Raw genomic sequence first — 14076 nt, forward strand, 5'->3', positions numbered from 1 at the left:
CTGATATGCAATTCCCAATTCCAAACAGCTCTGGAAACCGTAGTGTTTTTTTTCCCCTGATTCACTTGGGGAGCAAACCTGACCTGAACTCCCTTCTTTATCTCTCTCATTGTCAACAGCTGCAAAAATACCTGACTATGGGGGTGTTGCCCGGTCATGCTGGGGTGTCCCATGGCATATGGTATATGCCCCAATCTGGAAGATTCGGAATTTCGAAACACCTATAAGGACGTTTCCTGCCATAATTTAACCTTCAAGGAGGGTACTGAAGGGGAAACTGAGGCTGGGACGGGTGGGGGCCCTCGCCCCAGCCTCCAGCGGGCGCCGCCTGGCTGACTCACTCCAGCTGCTTCCACCCACCAGCTCCGGAGCACATCCGCCGGCCGGGCGGCCCCAGCTATGTTAATGAAGACACAAAGGAGGGGCAAGGGGGAGGAGGAAGAGGAGGAGGAGGAGGAGGAGGAGGGAAGGGCCCGGCCACGCCCCCGCCGGCTCCCAGGGCCCGGGGAGGGGAGGGGGGCAGCTTCCGGGCTGTGGCCCCACACGGGAGGCCACCAGCTAGCCTGGGGCTTGAAGACTGCCCCCAGCCGAATCTGCACTCTGCCCACTTAGCAGCTGTGTGCCTTAACCACTCCGTGCCTCGGTTTCCCTGTCTGTACAACGGGGGTGGTCACTGTATCCTAAGGTCCTTGGGAAGGTCAGGGGTTAACGCAGAGCTGCCATGGGATGAGCCAGTGCCCGGGGAGGTGAGCACAGCCCAAGTGTGGCCTCAGTGTGTGTAGGTGTCATCGCGATCTGTGTAAAGGTTTGTAACCTCATCCCCAGCTTTCCTGAAATCCTCCCCCAGGTTTTGGGATGTGGTGTCAAGTGTGTAAGTCTTTAGGGAAAGGTCGGTGGCCTCAGAGAAGATCCCCAAAAGGACCGGAGACCCCTTCCCCCAAATCAAGAACCACAACATGCTTGTAAGATCTCGGACCCCAAAAAGACCACAGATGCCTCTCCCGGCCCCGATGAAACAGCTGCCAAAGCCCCCTCTGTGCACCAGCTCCTGTGTCATCCACTCTCACCCACAGGCCACGCCAGCCTTCTGAACTCCTCCCCAACTGCACAAACCTCTTCTGCCTCCACACCCCTTTCCTCCTCACCTCCTGACCTGTGAGGAAACTCCAGTCCTGCCTCTTCTAGAACCTTCCCTCACCCTCTTTCCTTTTCCCTATGAAACCTCTTAGTCCTGCTCAGACCCTAAAACTACCCAGGGTGCTCCTCTCATCACAATCTGTGTAAAGGGCACCTGGCTCCTCATCCACTCAGTAAACATTGATTAGGGGATAATTCCATGTCAGGACCCAGAGATGAATTCTCAGACGGAAAGAAATCGAGTGAAGTGAAAAAAGTTAGACAGGGGAGTCAAGAAGGGCTTCCCGGAGGAGGTGGTATTTAGGCAGAAACCAGAGAAACGAGGAGCCCAGAGGCTGGGAAAGATCAGGATCCCTCCAGGCAGAGCCAGGGCAGAGCAAGGGCGTCAGGGCAGGAGGAAGCCCAAGCCTGAGGCCCTGCTAGGAGGCTGCCGCTGGAAAGGGCAGGGAGTAGGGTCAGGGAGACAAGCCCGGCCGGACCACGTGGGCTTTGCAGGGGGAGGCGAGGGGTTAGACTTTTACCTGAGGACATGAGGGAGCATCACAAGGGTGGTTTGACTGTTTTTAAACATATCTCTGGCTTATACATCGTTGGCGGGAATGTTAAATATTTGGCGCCGCCACTGTGGAAATCCATTTGGCGGTTTCTCAGCAAGTTGAACACAGAATCACTATGACCCGGCAATTTCACTCCAAGGTGTACACCCAAAAGGATTGCAAGCAGGGACCCAGACAGATATCTGTACACTGATGTTCATAACAGCATTATTCACGAAATGGCCAAAAGGAGGGAGCCACCTAAGTGTCCACCGATGAGTGAATGGATAAAGGAAATGTGGTATATTCATGCAATGGAATATTATTCAGTAGTAAAGAGGAATGAAATTCTGAGGCATGCTACAACATGGACAAACCTCGAAGACACCACAGTGTGTGAAATAAGCCAAAGGGACAAATATTGTATGATCTCATGTATATGAAATAACTAGAATATGCAAATTCATGGAGACAGATAGATTACAGGTTATCAGGTGTGGGGGTGGAGGGAGGGGAAGGGGTAGTTACTGCTTAAAGGGTACAGAGTTTCTGTTTGAGGTGACGAAAAAGTTGGGGTAATGGATGGTGCTGACTGTAATTAATGCCACTGAATTATATACTTGAAAGTAGTTAAAACAGAAAACTTTAAGTTGCATTTGTTAATACAATAGTTAAGTTTTTTAAAAAATCTACTTTAGATTTTAGATTGGTACTAATGCAATTCCAATAAATAAAACTTTGATTAAAAAAAAAAAAAAAAATCTCTGGCTGCCAAGAGCTCTCTCTCCTTCCTTGCTTCCTTCCATCCATAGCTCCTCATTATTCTCCAGTCTGGCTCCCGTCCTGCCTGCCTCTTGCCTGAAATCTTTGCTTCCTGAACACCTGCATCAAACCCAGGAAGCACGGACTCAAGTCCAGGAAGCATCAGGTGACTTTCTGGAACGCCCCCCCCCACCCCCTCTCGGCTCCCGAGACCAACTTTGGCCAATCCTCACCTTTCCCTCCCGCTGTTTCCACCCATCTTTCCCATTCATGCTTCTGCCCCTAAACGCGGGCAGCCACCCAGGCTGATTCCCAGCAGCCCATGCCCTCTCCCTGGGGAGTTCCGGTCCTTCCTGGGCCTTCAGTTTCCACTCTGTGCCCCCAGCTCTCAAGGTGTTTCTCACGTGTGACCCCTGCAGCTCATTCATTCACTCTGCCTCTTTCTTCTCTGCATCTCTCCACCAGCCAAGAAGGTTTTCGAGCTTTGTGCTCTGTGGTTTGTGTTCTCCAAACCATAGGTATCTCTACCCCATCTCAAGAAAGGGCACCTCCACCCACAGAGTTACTCAGGCCAAACCATGGATCATCTGTGACCTCCTCCTTCTCCTACATCCCATCTACCCACCCCCCCAAAGAAAACAAGGCACCCCATGTCCCAGCCCTGAGATCCTAGCTCTCTTTCCCCATGAAGCCTCAGGTGGCCTTCATTTAGAGCAACCCCGGCTCTCTCTGCTGGGAATGCTCTGGAGCCCAAAGCCTGCTCCCAGAAGTCCCCTCCTCCAGGAAGCCTGCCCTGATGCACCAACATATCCCAGAAGCAAGGCCTCCTCCCCCAACCTCCCAGCTGGCACTTCTAAAAGACTGCTCACCTTGCAGAAGGACTGGTATGTACCTGGCTTATCTCCCTTCCCTCCCTGGCGGCTCCAGGCCCTGAGGGCAGAGCTGTGGCTATTTATACTCCTGCTCCCAGGAAGAACAAGGCCAGGCCCTCAAGAGGCCACCCTCCAGTGAGACTGAATTAACCAGCAGGCCCACCAAGCTGGAGCCCAATGGCTGGATTCAAACCCCAGCTCTACCAGCAACTGGCTGTGTGACCTTGGGTAAGTCACTGAGCTGCTGGCAAACTGTGAAAAAGAAACTGGCAGAGAAATCAAGCCATACCGTCTGCGTACATCAAAATCCACCTTGGAAAGCAACCATTGTGCCAGGGCACAGGCGAGAGCAGACATTAGGAGGCTGCCCATGGGGCCGGACAGGGAAATGGGATTAAAAGGGAATTTATATACATATCTACAGTCCTATATTTGCAGAAGTGCTGCTCTATAAAGTCGCTGCAATCCCTGACTCAGCAAATACAGAACCGCTGGTCCCAGGGACATGCAGGGTTAGATTCCCGCGAGCCTCTGGCCGTCACATTTTCATCAACAGATCATCAGAGCATAACCTTGCTTCAGGTGAGTTTCTGTTTAAAGATGCCGTTTTAGATACATATATTAAAGTATTGACACTGAACTCATGACTGACAGCATCATCACTCCTACCGAAATAAAGCTCATCTTATGCAAGTGTTTTCTCCACGAACTATGTTCCTCCTCCTTGCTTGGGGGATGCTAGGCAACACTTCAGCACTACACTCGGGTCATTTTAAACAACGAATTCACCACCAAAAAAAAAAAAAAAAAAAAAAAAAACAACACACACAAACATGAAAAATGTGCCTAGCTATACCGTGAAAAGAACACTTTGTTTGTAGGATGAAAGCTGAAACGAGAAAGCAGAGCGTTGCCTTGTTCAACCTCAGCTGGCAACTTGCACATTGGGCAACTCAAAATTCTCACCACTCTGTGCAAAAAAGACCACAAAAAAGCACTGCACATACCAATTTTAGGGTTATAAATACACTGTAGAGAGCAGGCAAATTCACCAACATGGAATTTGCCAATAGTGAGGATCAACTATATATATATATGCATATATTCATTTTTATTTGCAGTATATTTATACTGCATTATTATATATATTATCAAGCTTAAGTTTAAAATTACACGAAAACTAAAATATAACAAGTATATTGTTATATATTAAAGTATGTACACTATTTGTATAGTTTACTAAATTTCTTTTAAAAGTATAATATATTGTCATAATATATTATGTTTTACATACATATATATGTATGTATTTTTTTCCTTTCTTTTTTCCTTTTTTAAAGCAGGCTTATGTTAGAAACTTGAGTTCAATAAAACTCCCAATTCTGCTACCTGGTGCTGCTGGGAGCTTTTCGGGCTCAGAACCTGGCCAGTGTCCTCCCGGGACAGGCCTGGCTCCCGGCTTCTCAGTGATCAAAATAAAAAACAGGACCGTGGAAGGGGGCGGGGGAGGCAAAAGGCCAGGCAGATGTCAGGAAATTCTGTTCCTCCAGCTAAAGAGACTAAAATCTGACCGAGAAAAAGCCCCTCACAAAACTGCTCTCCGACAAGGCCGGATGAGAGCTTTTATCACATTTTATCAACTCCAAGAAGCACATTCCTTCACATTTTACTACCTCCAGAAAAAGGACGCGCCTCACCACCGATGGCTGCTGAGATTCAACACGTCGGGTCTGGCTTCCACTCCCGGCTGAGCTGGGGGGGCCCTGAATCCCACTGAGCCTCGGTTTCCCCCAGAGAAGCAGGTGGGCTTGCAGTCGGGAGGCTGCGGGGCACTCCAGGCACACACAGAGGCACCGACGTCGGGACAGACAGACGGCGTCCGCATCGGGACAAAGTGTCAAGTGCCGCATCCTCACCTCCCCTGGGCTGCTGCGGGGGCGGGGGTGGGGGAGTCTGGCCCTCTGAGGGCCGTGGGCTTCCTGCCCCAAAGGATCGCTCAGGGTGGGGCTGGGGACAAGCACCAGTTCCTGTACCCCACCCACCGGGATTCCCAGAAGTGGGGACGGGGGCGGGGCCAGGAATCAGCATTTTGAACAAATGCCTCTGGTGACCTGGAAACAGGTGGGGTCAGGCTTTGAGAAACCCCAGAAACACAAGGCTCTCTGCTCCCCTTTCTCCATCCTGCAAAGTGGCCATCACGCTTTCATGCATTCATTCAACAAACATTTACGGAGCGCCTTCCACGTGCCGGCAAGTGAGAACGGGGTCCCATGGCCAGGACAAGCCTTATCCCCCATCTTCTACAGTTCAGAGTTAGGGGGAAGATATCTTTCCTGAAAGGACTTAAAAACGTGCCATGGAACACTCAGCAGTGACGGAAAGGAACTGCAGGCACAGGGCACAGTCGAACCTCAAAATAGTGATGCCAAGCCAAAGACGCCCCATCCAACGAATGACACACTGTCCAGGTCCACATCTGTGAACCTTCCAGAAGAGGCAGAACTGACCCACAGTGACCGGGAGCAGAGCAGCGGTTGTTTCAGGGAGGGGGTGCTGACTGGCAAGGGGAGCGAGGGAACTTTTTGGGGGGCTATAAATGTTCTGTATCTTGATGGGGGTGTGGGTTACACAGGTACAACTGTTTGTTAAACTCATAGCAATGAACACCTAAACTGTGCATTTTCCTGTATGTGTGTAAATTACACCTCAATAACAAAACAGATTGGGGCTAAATATTAAAAGAAAAAAAAAAACTTTCCACGAAAGGGGACGGGTGGACACAAAAGTGGGAGGCCACTGGGAACATTCTAGAGCAAGAAATCAGCCAAGGAGAGGGTGGTGTGACAGGAGGCTCAAGAGCTAAGAACACTTTCCTGGTAAGCACCCACTATGTGCCATTAATAACAACGTGTCAATGACGGCACATGTTCAGAGCCCACTGTGAGCAGCGCCCTACTGGGCGTGTAAATAGGGACGGGTCCAGGGGGGCCATCTGGCCTCTGAGGATGGGCGAGGGGCTGCGCGCTGGGCAAGGGGTGAAGGGCAGAGGGAGGTCAGAAGCCGGCGAACGTCACAGCACCCAGTGAGGCCGGGGCTGTGGGCACCCCCTGCCCAGCAGGCAAGAGGCAGCACCGTCCTCCCGAGAGGCCGCCCCAAGGAGCTGCAACCCGCAGGCATCCAGGCTGCGTAGGCCACCAGGGCTCCCTCAAGGGCCCCAGGGGTCATTAACGAGGGTCCCACCGCCACAGGCATGCCCCTTTCTCCACCCCCAAGGAGGCCAGGCTGGGACACAGGGGGCTTGGAGGGGTCACCCCAATGCCGGCCAGCCCCTCCACCTTCTGTGAGCCCAGGCAGTGCATGTGGAGGGATGGGGCGAATGGGGAGGGGATGGAGACAGAGGGGCCTGGCCAGGGGGCTCCAGGGGCATCACCCCTTCCTCCGACCCTCTTTCTCCTAGAAGGAGCATTTCATCCCCTCCTCGGGGGATCACAGAGACGCAACAACTAACGACGACAGCGGTGGTGACCATCTGCTGGGCACTGACTCTCAGCCAGGCACTTGCGAAACATTTTTTCCACGCAGGACTAGACTTAATTGGCACAAAGGCTCTGGAAAGAAGCGTCTATTTTTATACCTGTACTTCCGGTTCCCTCACTTGGGCTTAGAGAAGGGAAGTAGCTTATCCCCAAGTCACAAGGTTAGAAGGGGGCAGAAACAGGCCTTGTACCAGGCAACTGACCCAGTAACCCCTCACCCCCAGGGTCATACCGACCATGCCCCTGCCTCCGGATCAAACTCTCCGACTCCCTTTGATGGGGACGGTTCCCTCACAGAACATATTCCCTGCCCACGTTGCAGACTTCCAGGGGTGTGACCCCCAAACTGTGTAATAAGAAAAAGTCCCAAGGGTGGGCGACCTGGGGCAGCCAAGGCAGGGAATTTACCGAACCTTCAAGTTGGGGGGATCTATGAGAAAGGACAACTTGCCCAAAGCCCACCTGCCTCCCTCCCCGCTGCCTCAGTTTCCCCAATCTGTGAAATGGCTTTAATGCCACCTCCCCACAGAGCAGAGCAGATCCTGGAGTCCAGACCCCAGAAAGGATGATGCCATTAATAACAATACATTTGGAAAATGATGTCTGGAATCTGCTTCAAAATACTCTAGCAAAAAAGACCCAAAAAAAAAAAAAAAAAAAAATAGGGGGGAAGGAGTGAGGTGATAGATAAAAATAAGATTGGAAGAAAATTGTTGAAGCTGGTGATGGGTAGACGGGGGTTGATTATGCTATTCTCTCAACTCTTGGCGTGTGCTTTAAAATTTCCATAATAAAAAGTTGAAATAACAATAACAAGCAAAAGGAACCTTCGCTGGGTCCTGCCTGGGAGGTAGGCCAGGTTCTAAAAGCTTTCTACATCTTCATCTCAGCCTCATTTAAGCCTCGCAACGACCCAGAGAGGGAGGCTCGGTCCTACGTGTGAAACGCCAGCACTGGTCCCCTAGGGTTTCAGGGGAAGGCGCCAGGACTCGGGTATCTGAGCCGGTGGGAGACCCAGCTGCAGATTTTAATAACAATAACAATTACAATCAAACGCCCGAACCCTTTCTGAGCGCTTGCTGTATGCCAGGCCTTGTGTAAAGCACTGGACATCCGGGAACATGACTGAGGAGTTTCCTGCTATCCCAATTCTTCCAGTTGAGGAAACTGAGGCACGGAGTGGGTAGGGCTTTGCCAGATCGGCCTGCCACAAGCCCGCTGCTGCCACGCGGGTGAGAATGCCAATGCTGTTCCCCACGTGCATTATGGGGAGCAGGTAGCTGGGTCCCAAGGAAGAGCCATAATCCTAGAGAAAAGAACAGCAACATCGTTTGCTACTTCTCCAACACACTGTCACGTGGCCTCACTTGGCGCCCCCAGTAGACCCTACAAGGAGGCATCACGGCCCGTTTCACAGACAAGGAAACTCACCAGGGAAGGGAATTGCCTGCCCGGGGTCTCGCCGTGAGTCAGGGAAAGCCAGCATCCAACCCAGGCCTGGGCTCTGCCAGCAGGGGGTTCCCGGTTCAGCTGGGTGGAAAAGGCCCCCAGAGAATGAATGACGACACCGCCACTGACCAAGGAGGCCTACCAGGCACCTCCCGGGTGCCTTTTCATCCTCGCCACAACCTCGCAAAGTAGATGTAGAGATGAGCCCCTTTAGCAGAGGAGGAAACCGAGGCGCAGAGCAAGCCAGCCCCTCGCCCACGGCCATTCAGCCAGCAAGTGGCAGAGGCAGACTCCAGCCGAAGGACAGTGGGTTCCAGAGCCCCCACTGATGACCTCCGTGCCAAGGCGCAGGTGTGTGGCTCAGGCCACAGGAGGTCACGGGGCAGCCTGGCCTACAGGCGGGATGAGACGGAGGAGGGGCGGCCACTTCCTTCAAGATGCAGCTCCCCAGGTGCCACCCAAGAGCCACCAAAAGACAAAGCGCACACTCCTGACGTAGCCATCCCCACTTCCAGGAATTTATCCCACAGGTAAGCCCATTGCACGAGAAGACATTTGGATAGGTGCCTTCCAGATCTACACAAAGAAGCAAAAGTTTGGGGACATTTCCACACCTGTATTAAGTAAGTGATGATTTGTCCAGGCAGAATAACACACAAAGGAAAAAAGCAGGAAGAAGACCTCTGTGTACCTCTAAGTACTGACGTGTGGGACCTCCCAGGGAGACAGGTGGAAAAAGCAGCCTGCAGAACAATGGGTACCACACACTATCTGTGCAAAAAAAAAATTTTTTTTAAAGATATATAAATATACATAAACGTGTGAGTGCAGAAAATCAGGACTGGGGGGCTGCCTCTGGGGAGGAGAGCTGGGGACCAGGGAGAAGGAGGAGGGAGTCTTACCAACTTTCATATTTTCAATTTGTCCCATGGGCCTGCACCAGAAAAAAAGAGACAGGGAGAAACTGCCTCCTCCTTGGAGCCTTCCTAGACCACCCAGATGGAATTAATCAAATCCCACGGCAAGGAACATTGCCTGCCCGCCATCTTCCCCTCCTGGGCTGGAGGCCCAGGGCCCTGGCGCACAGTAGGCCCTTCCAAGTTTAATTAGGAACAATTAAAAGAAACAGAGATGCTTCCCCCGCCAACACCTCCCCCTCCCCCCCGAATACACACCCTCCTACACAAAACTAATTGTCACCAAACTCTCCCTCCCCATGGGGGAAACTCACATTTCACTGAGACACACAAAGGCTCCAGTCAACTGGGGCAAAACCCTAAGGGGAGTGATGCTCCAGGCAGGGGAGAATTCTAGAGGAGGAGCTGGCGGTGGGTGGGTGGGAGCGATAATCCCAGGGGACAAGTCAACCAAACATTTCCCAGGGGGTTCTGGGGTTGAGCTTCCTTTGCCAGGGAGCTAACTCAGGCAAGCCCTTTGCCCTCGAAAGAGAGGGGACGAAACAGATGGCAACTCATTCTGGGGGGTGGGGGGTGGGAGAGTTTACTTCTTGGACATAGAGCTCAGATAACTCCTGATTCCACTAGGAGTCAGTGAGCCTGGAGAGGGGAAGACCCAGAAAACACCAGGGCAAGATAATCATGCCCCCCACCCCTCTCTCCGACAGGGCTTTCCAGGCCCAGGCCGGCTGGAAAGGAATGCCATGTTTTCCTGTTTCCAGTTAACTCCCCCCCACCCCCCATCAGCCCTCTGCATTCTTGAGACCAGGAGGCAAGACAGCCTGGGGGGGGGGACGGGAAGGCTGACGAGAACTCCACGGAGCTGGGGCTAAAAGGTCCAGGAACCTGGGGAGCCCTACACCCCGGGGCGGCCCCAGGGCCTGACTCTGACCCCCTGGCCCTTCCAAGATCCCTTGGAGACACCACCTCCTGAGGGATAGTTTCGGGAAGAGCCCGGAGGCCTCTGGGAGGGACGCCAGCAGTGAGGGGGGTGGGCCGCAGGGCTCCCCCTCTTGGGCCTTACTCATGCTTCCCTCACCACCCCGGCCCCCCCAGGCAGTTCCTGCTTTCAGGAAACATTCAGGACCTGCCCCCCTGCCCCCCACCACTCCAAGGAATTATTATTACTTTTGCTCCGTCATCTCTCAGGAAGGAAGATATTGGATGGACACTGGGGTCGGGGGGTAGGTACAGGGGCCCCTCAAAGTCCACAGGAGGCCCTGTTTTCCTAGCTCTGCTGACAGAAATGGAGAACCTAACCCCCACCCCACCCTAGGTGTGGCTCGGCGTCCCAGCTCAGTCATGGAACTGGGAAGGGAACCCAGGGGTCCCCCTGGCCTCAGTTTCTTCATCTGTAAGGCGGCAGGATCACCTGCATCATCCCCCTCCCTGTCCTCTCCCTCAGCCTCCAGGCCCCACAGCTAAATGTGGATTTAGCAAAGATCTAGGGAGCACCTGTCATTGTTGAGAGAGCTGAGTCCCAGACCCCGGGAGCTGCAGGGGCCTATCACTGAGGTGGAATTGTTTATTTACACAGTGCCCTCTCTCACCGCGAGGGATTCCGTTCCTTCCGTTCCTTCCTTCGCTGCTCACCTTTTAAGGCCCAATAGCCAGCCTTCCCCCTGGGCCCTCCAGGCACTCCATATACCATTGCTAAATGCTAAATAAAATTAACACGTCTGGACAATGCTTTCACCCACCTTGAGATCAGCCACAGTATCTCTATAATTATGACCATTTCTTGGATGGGGAAACTGAGGATCAGTGAATAAGATGGGCTGCTGAAGTTACAGAGTGGAACAGCGGGTTCTGAGGTGTGAGACCTACCCCGAGGGTAGAACGGGCTGGAAAGTTCTCTGCCAGCTGCCTTGGGGGCCACTAGTCGGTCACAGAACAATAACGGGGTGATGGCCCCAAACATGCCGGCTTCTCTCCCTGATGAGCTGGTGGCAGCCAGTGGAGGGTGCAAAGACGGGGGAGGGAGAGAGTGGGTCCTGCTCACATGTGCCCCCAAGCTGCTGCCCACCCACCCAGCTCGGGCCTGCGGCGCACCCCCTCCCCAACACACACCCCACTTCTCAGCCCCTGCAAGCAAAAGCTCTGCTCTGGCCACGGGTGAAATGAACCTCCCGTCAGTCCAGCTTCCCAGCAAGTGCCCTCTACTCCTTCCCAAAACTAGTGCTCAGAGAACAACAATAAAAAAATCCAGCAGCTTTTTACAGGGGTGTAAGCAGCCACAAAGCTTAAAGTGGTGGAAGGTGGTGGAGGGTGGTAAAGGGTACAGGGCAGGGACGTTGTGTACATTGGAGACCCAGAGGTCAAGTGAGGGCAAAAGGACTAAATGCTAAAGAGGGGGACAGTTTGGTGCTGAGTTGGAGACATTCGGGGTGGTTATGAGTTGGGGCTCTGTGTGACCTTGGGCAAGCAGCTTAACCTCTCTGAGCCCCCATCAGCCCATCTGGAAAATGGGGATGATAACGGTGACTACTTCCTCCTCGGCTTGTGGCCAGTGTGTAGTGCACTCAGCAGTAGCCAATCCATAATGTTCCTTGGGTAGGGAGATGTTATTTCCGGCTGCTGGGAACAGGGAGCCATGAAGGAGGCTGTGGAAGGGCCACTTGCTTGTTCCTGGGTTGCCCACCTCCCCTACTGTCCCATCACACACACACACACCCCCCCCCAGGGGTAGATGAAGCCCCCATATCCACCCTGGATGAGGGGAGAGAACGAATGCACAAAGAACTTATAAACCACAGGCCTTGGAGTCCTGGGTGTTTGTACAAACTGTTTCCCGGACAAGTGTCCTCAAAAGGGAGATGTGAGGAAAATGCAAGCTCTCAATACATCCCCAGATTTTTATATTATTGGGGGGTGGGGGGACACAAAAGGAATGATTGTCTGGCCGTGGGGCTGGGCATGCACTGCAGCCCACCATGCCCAGGGGATGCCAGAGGGCCGGGACCTGTCACCCGGGCCTCCCCTGGAGAGCTGACAGGGCAGCCTCTGACCCCACCTCCCGGGAAGTTCAGCTGCTCAGAACCACAAAGCAAAACAAAGGGGCGCGGAGAGGAGGGAGCCACCCCGCGCCTTCCACCCACCGCTGGTCCCCGGAGCCGCTGCCTCACGCGGCTCCCCGGCCCGGCCTCCTCTCTCCGGTCTCCGGCTGGCCGCGGCCCAAGGCCCGGGCAGCCCCTGGTCCCCCCGTCTCCCCGCGGCCGCCCGTGACAGGAGCCGGGGAAGCAGCCGAGGGGCAGACAGGGATGGGAAAACCAGATGGCTCCATCCCTCCCCCCTTCTCCTCCATCCCTCCCTCCGGGGGCTCGCGGCCTGGCCGCCCTCCGCAGGGGCCGGGGAGGCCGCGGGCCCGGCTCGTCCGGGCTCACCCCAGGGAAAGGGCTGCCTTTGTCTAAAGGTCACCACCCGAGCGCGGTGCCCGGGCTGGGCCTGGTGCCTCCCGTTCCCAGGCCGGGGAGGGAGGAGACGGGGGGCCCCCCTCCAAATCTCGGGAGGTGACAAGGGTAAGGCTCAGCCCCCTCCTCGAAACCAGCCAGCTTGGGGAGGGGGAGGGAAAAGGGCAAATCAACTCCTTTCACTGCTGGGGAATGGGGGGCAAGTCAACTCCTTTCATTGTTTAGGGGCGGTGGGTGGTGGGGGGAGACCCGGCGGCCTCCTTCCCCTTCCAGCCATCCAGACCTCCCCAGCCCGCCGGAGGCCCAGCCTGTCCCGGCACCCCCGGAAGGGATTTGAGGAGGGGGGCGCGGGGGACGGACGAGAAGGGGAGACGAAGGCTCGCCGCCTCCGGCCGGGAAATCACCACCCGCTGCCCCACTGCCCTCTTCCTCCCCCGAAAGGCGGGGAGCAGGGAGAGAGGAGGGGAGGGGGCTCGGGGAGCCGGGGGGGGGTCTCCGCCCCTCCCCCCGTGGAACGTTAGGTCTCGCTTCTCCGCCTCCCCATTGTATCCCCGGCAGCCGGCGGGAGGGCCGGGGAGACACCGGGCGCCGGGTTGGGGCAGGGCAGCCGGGGCTGGGTGGGTGGGGGGTCCCCGCCGGATCGGGGCGGCGGTGCCGGTGGGAGAGACGCCGGCAGCGGGGGTGGGGGTGGGGTGGGGTGGGGGGAACTGCTGGTGGGTGGTGGGCGCCGAGCAAAAAAAGAAAAAAAAAATAGGAGGCAGCGGGCGCAGCGCTCCGGTTGGGGGGCTGAGTGTGTGTGTCGGGGGGGTGGGTTCGGCCCCGGCTCCGGCTCCCCCCCGCACACACACCCTCGCCGCCAACCCCCACTCCCCCCTCGCTTTTGCGCCCTGTCACAGCCCCGACTCGCAGGTAGAGAGAGTTAAGAGATTTAAAGAGAAATTGCTACATTGTGAGAAACTCACCCTGATGTTTGAGCAGCCGTCGGCGCGGGGTCTCCGAGACGGCCCCGCACGGGCTGCACCGGGAGGACCCAGAAGGGGCCGGCCGGCCGGGCCGGTCAGCGCACTGCCTGATCGCATGGCGGCCCGCGCCGCAGCAGCAGCCGGGCCCCTGCGCCGCCCCGCGCCGCGGCCCGGGCCGCCCCGGACCCGCGCCCGCGCCGAGGAGGACCCCCTCGGGTGGGCGGAAAAAAAAAAAAAAAAAAAAGAAATTGTAATTAAATGCAAAAAAAAAAAAAAAGCTCGCAGGTTTTGTGTTCCGCCCCCCCTCCTCCTTCTCCCTCCCGCCCTCCTCCTCCTCCTCCTCCCTCCGCCCTCGCCGGGGGACGGGCTTCGGGGAGGCCCCGCCCCGCGCGTCGCCAAGCCAGCCCCGGCGCGGGCCTGGCCGAGCGGCGGGCGCGGGAGCGAATGGCAGGCGGC

The 14076-nt window shown here is 55.3% G+C and overlaps 1 protein-coding gene across 2 annotated transcripts in view; it reads right to left on the reverse strand.

The window, feature by feature from the left end:
* The window catches only part of BICRA (BRD4 interacting chromatin remodeling complex associated protein), a 78509-nt gene extending 64727 nt beyond the window's left edge, over positions 1 to 13782 (reverse strand). Inside the window, exon 1 of one of the 2 annotated variants that reach the window (XM_037819480.1) lies at positions 13621 to 13782. The gene's annotated coding sequence lies outside the window, so the exon portion shown is untranslated. The remainder of the gene's footprint in view (positions 1 to 13620) is intronic. The other variant, XM_037819481.1, reaches the window with a different exon arrangement.
* Between the last annotated feature and the right edge of the window lie 294 nt (positions 13783 to 14076).

The sequence above is a fragment of the Choloepus didactylus genome, chromosome 27, assembly GCF_015220235.1.
Source record: "Choloepus didactylus isolate mChoDid1 chromosome 27, mChoDid1.pri, whole genome shotgun sequence".
Taxonomy (NCBI): Eukaryota; Metazoa; Chordata; class Mammalia; order Pilosa; family Megalonychidae; genus Choloepus; species Choloepus didactylus.